Genomic DNA, 5,656 nt, shown 5'->3' on the forward strand with positions numbered 1-5,656 from the left:
TAGAAGCTTCGGACACTTCAGCATCTGGATTGAAGCACTGGCTTCGTTAGGCTTTCCGAAGAGGCTCAGAGCTTCCAACATGGGTTCATTAGGGGCAGGTCCTGTCAGACCAACCTGGTGGCCTTCTATGACAAGGTCACAAAATCCTTAGATGCAGGGGTAGCAGTGGGCATAGTCTTTCTGGACTTTAGGAAGGCCTTTGACACTGTCTCTCACCCCATTCATATTAAAAAACTGGGGGACTGTGGTGTCGACACCTACACAGTCAAATGGGTTGCTCACTGGCTGGAGGGCCACACCCAGAGAGTGGTAGTGGATGGGTCATTTTCAACCTGGAGGGATGTGAGCAGTGGGGTTCTGCAGGGCTCAGTTCTCGGGCCTGCACTGTTCAACATCTTCTTCAGTGACTTGGACGAGGGGGTAAAAAGCACCCTGTTCAAATTTGCTGATGACACTAAGAAGTCGGGGGATATGGGCATGCTAGACAGGAGGAACAGGCTGCAATCAGACCTAGACAGTTTACAGGGGTGGGTGAATGAGAACAGGATGGGTTTCAACACTGAAAAGTGCAAGATGCTGCACCTGGGGAGGAAGAACCAGCACCATACCTACAGGCTGGGGAACTCCCTTCTCGTCAGTGCAGAGGCAGAAAAGGATCTTAGAGTCATCATTGATGCCAAAATGAACATGAGCCGGCAGTGTGGGGACACAGTCAGGAAAGCCAACCGCACCTTGTCATGCATCTACAGATGCATCTCGAGCAGGTCCAAGGAAGTGATCCTCCCCCTCTATGCGACACTGGACTAGAAATAATGGTCACAAGCTGGCAGAGGGTAAATTTAGCAGCAAGGCCATGCCAACACTCCAACCCAACTTTAGTACTTTGTACAAAGCCACTGCTTTACCCCTGCTTTAATTAATTTGTAATAAAAAGGCCATGCTCATCCTATACCGTAGACAGTAATCATTGATTTGGTTAACTACTCTGGGATACACCTTTGGAGAAAGTTTGTCAGATACTTATCTGGGTGGCAACTAGAAAAATAAAAATACTTCGATGGGTCAGTTACACAGCTGGATGTGTGCCAACACTGTTCCAAGTACAAATGTTAGGTACATTGCTTAAGATCTTTCCCTTGTTTGAATGGTTAAATAACTACAGTCTCTCCAAGACAATCAGTCTGGGAAATGCACCAAGAGTCACTGACCCATTTTTCCCCTGTATTTAAAACAAGACACACATTTAAGTATTAACGATGCCAACATGTAGACATATATGCTGGCAGTGAGACTTCCAAACTTCTCCTTTCTTAAGATTTATAAAGCACTTCTTTGGCCTAGAAACCTACCTGTCTGTGGTGCAAAACCGCAAATGAAAGGCCATTATTAGATTGAGATTCACTCTAATGAGACCTACCATTGTCATGGGCAGGTGGTGTCGGATCCAATATTCGGTCAGAATACGGTCTCATGGGAAGAAGGAGAAAGATGACTTAAATCATTATTTGTGGTCTTGTTCTTTGAAGAAAAAAGAGGAAAATGGATCTCTGTTGATAGGAAATTTAAATTCTAGGCTATTGAAGAAAAAACTATCTGGCCTCTCTCTAACAATTCAGAACCTGTCCTATACTCTTTAGGATGGACATTCAGGGAGGTTAGATTGAGTTAAAAATGGTCAACCAGTCTAAGGTAGTGGATAGGCTTGGGGGGAATGGAAGACAAACGGGATCCACGTTGGGGAATTGGGGGGGTCACGAGGAAAGTGGGGTCTTCAGGGAGTCTGGGGGGGGAAGCAAGGTCTGGAGGGGGGAAAAGGAGAATTGGGGAGGCAAGCGGGGTCCATGGGGAAGATTAGAAGGGCAAGTAGTTCAGTGGAGGGGATTGAGGATTAAGTGGAATCTACTGGGTGTATTGTGAGGAATCAGGGGGGTTAGCAGGAACCAGGAGCATTTAGCAGGATCATGAGTGAAAGCGGGGTCTTCAGGTGGCTTAGAGGGATTGAGGGGATTAGTAGGATTTGTAGGGGGTTGGTGGGGACCAGAAGGGTTTGACAGGATCAGGGGGGTAGCAGAGTCCATGGGGGACTTGCAAGGATGTGCCCCATTGATTTCAAACAGGAAAAACCATTGACTTTTTAATTTTAGTTGTTCAGAATATACCTACTCAGGATCAATTTAAAGCCCCCCTGGAGTGAATAGGTGTCCTTCCTTTGACTTCCTGGACTTTGCATCAGGTACCAGGTGCAGCACTGAGTTTCTCCTGGCTGCAGATGCTGCAAGATAAGTGAGGAAAAGGTGATAAGGATATATTTGTTCCTTGCAGTATGCACACCACAGCCACTGTGATTTTGTGAGTGAGCTAATTATCCTTAATTCTTTGAGTGAAGTGTGTAATATATATGTTTCTGAATTATGCTGTAGACTTTCCCCTAATCTTTTATGCACTAGCAGCCACATAGCCTGCTGAGGGGTACAAAACAGAGGTTGTAGAGATGTGTGACATGATAAAACACAACAAAACAAATCACCAAGTTAACACAATAGCAATTTTAGTAAATTTGTGGAAGGAGGCTTTAAAGACAGGTTCACTGACATTAAATTGAGTGTATTATATTTTAATTTATTTTTATGAATTTTTTCTAAATGTTTCATCCCCCAGAGAACATACACATCAATAGCCAAATAGAAGATCATGCACAAAAGACAAAGATCACATTCCTCAAAGCTAGAGAGGTTTTATGCATAGTTGTTCCACCTTCTTCAATCTTCAAAGGAGGTCAATCATATAAATTCAGTAAAGACAGTAATGTGTGAATCTGATGCTACCCTGACCCCTCTCCACCTTCGAAAGCAACTCTAAAAGCTTAAACAGTAAAATTCAAGCAAAAAGGCACCTCCACTGCTGCCAGACAGATAGATAGCCTATGCCTGAACTCAATTTACAAAACAGAGACATCACTGTATGTTAGCCACTTTAATAGATTCAAGTTTACTTTCAGAATATACATCTACCTTCAGCAAACTGCAAAGCAAGAACAGAATAAAAATTGCTGACTGAGAAAGTGGTCAATAAGCCAGTAAGTGGCAATATGAAAAGAAGACAATTAACCACTGATGATAACTTTCTTTCACAGTAAAGTACCTTACTCCCCTCTACAAAATCTGCCACTGATGGACTAGTTCATAATTCTACTAATCCAGAAAAGCTTAAAATAACTTGTGCACAATATATTGTATAAAACTGTCAGGAGTTCTGATATAGTCACCCTGAGGTCTAATCCCATTATACTAGATGAAACACTACAAGCTTGCATACAAGGCAAACCCTACCCAAGAAACATCAAGAAAAATCTAAAGTACTGTAGGTGTCTGGCCTTAAGTGTTGCTAGAACAGTAAAAAGCTGCAAGCAATCTCTGAATCTAGAAATGGCAGTAAATAGGATTGCTTTCAGTTTATGAGCTGGTAAGCCTGTTTCATGGAGTAGTTCACGGTGACTGACAGTTAAAACATTGGGTCATCCACTAGGACTTGTGCTACATGCCAAGTGGCACAAGGCCATGAAGACTGATGGCACCAAGAGAAAAATCTTACAACAAATGCTCATTTGATATAGCTACCTAGAGAGAAGATGAACAAAAGGTGGAGATAGAATTCAAAGGTGTAAACATCTCTCAAAAGAAACATCTGAGACTATACCAACAAAAGTAAATAGTATGTTTTTAAAATGTTGCTATTGTTTTGGCAATCAGCAGAACAATTGCTTGGTGAGATGAAATGAAAATAAAGTCCTTTCTCCTCAGAAAGGTTTAAAAAGGCTCAGTCACTCCTCCTTGGAACCCCATCCTCTAAGATGGACTATTTTTCTTTGCTTCTCTGCTGCTATTCTTTGCAATTTGCTCTGTGCGTATGTGCATGAGAGTGTGAGTGAGAGTGTAAGAATGATATTGAGAGTGAGATGCACCTTTGAAGAGACAGCGTTATGGTATGTCAGGCTAACATAAGATTTTGTTCACCCAGAAAATGTATTCCGATGTGCTACTCTCTATTTCATTTTTAAATGTGAGGCAATATTTCCTGTCAGGAAAATTTTGGTAGGTGGAACTATATAATAGCCCTTTTAGAAAGAAAATAGGGATTTGGGGAATGAAGGACTATTTACTATTAAATATAATGCAATAAGTACAAAGTAGTGAAACAGTGAGTCATGTTTTATCTCAATTCACACTAGAAACCAGCTGAGGAGATGAACACACACACAATTAAAACTAAACTGGTAGTAGGAATTGAAGATAATGTCTGAGGAAAATTAATGAGCAAGCAGATATCTTGAATTGTTGTGAAGAGGTAGCAGCAGTGAGTTTAAGAATGGGGCAAAGAACTAAGGCATGTCATAGCTAAAATAGGATAGATTTATGTCAATACTGTACTGTAGGGCTGTGTGAAATTTCAGCAGCTGTTTTGTTTTGGAGGTGTTTCTGGCTATTTCAGCACCGAAACACTGAATCTGAATCAAAACAGAAGGCTCCAAAATGTGTCAGAAATATTTTAGAGAATTTCAGCATTTCCGAGCTGGGCTTGCAGGGCAACAAAAACTAAGGAGGGGGTAGGGAAGAGGGCAGGAAGGACTGCTCTGATATTGACATCTAGATCCCAGTTCGATTCCCCAGCTCTCTGATAATTTCCCAGGCTCTTCCCAGGGGGCACGGGTGCTTTGGATCTGCATGTGGGGTTTCAGCAGGCTGCTGCTGCAGTCTTGGGTTAGCAGCAGCCGCTAGGCACAGCCTGCGCCAAGTACTGAGATGACTACATTGCTACTGCTGGCCCCAGCCTGCACCGGCAGCCTGCTGAGACCTGGCGCACATGTCCAGGGGCCCATGCCCCCCCAGGAAGAGCTGGGGAAAATGATCAGAGAGCTGGGGAATCAAACCAGGAGCTGGAGAAATCAGACTGGGAGCTGGGGGGAATGTTCAGGTCCCAGTTCGATTCCCCAGCTCCCCGATCTTTCCCACAGGTCCCTGAGTGATTCCCAGCTCTTCCCAGGGGTGCAGGCCCCTGGATCTGTGGCAGGATGACAGCAGGCTGCTACTGCCTGCTGGGGATAGTGATGGCTCTGGGCTATTTCCCCAGCCAGCAGCAGCCTTCTGAAACCCAGTGCGCGATCTGGGCCCCGTGCCCCCCTGGGAACAGCTGGGGGAATGATCAGAGAGCTGGGGAATTGAATAGAGAGTGCTAGCAGACTGCTGGAGCTGCCCCAGCTCCCAGACAGCACACAACACCCTGCTCAGCTGTGCTGCACCCACACCGTGAGGCAGCTGCCACACGGGTGCCAGCTGGGGAAGGACGATCCCTGCTGCCCTCCACTGCTCCAAGTGGCATGGGGGGATCAGGCTCTCCCATGAGCTCCAGAGGCCCTGATCACTGATGCTGTAGCTAGTGAGTATGGGGTATTTTTTTTTTAAGTGCCGGAAGACTGGGGCTGGGCAGGGGATGGGGCTGGGCAGAGCAGCCCTTGGGCTTCTCCTGTGGCTCCCCCCACTGGAGCAGAGGCAGACACAGATGCAGGAGCCACAGGAGGAGCCACCATGGCTGCCCTGCCCAGCCCCATCCTCCACCTGGCCCCAGCCTCCTGGCACTTAAAAAAAACAAAAAAAAAAAA

The sequence above is a fragment of the Gavialis gangeticus genome, unplaced genomic scaffold, assembly GCF_001723915.1.
Source record: "Gavialis gangeticus isolate Ggan-Ray unplaced genomic scaffold, GavGan_comp1, whole genome shotgun sequence".
NCBI lineage: Eukaryota > Metazoa > Chordata > Crocodylia > Gavialidae > Gavialis > Gavialis gangeticus.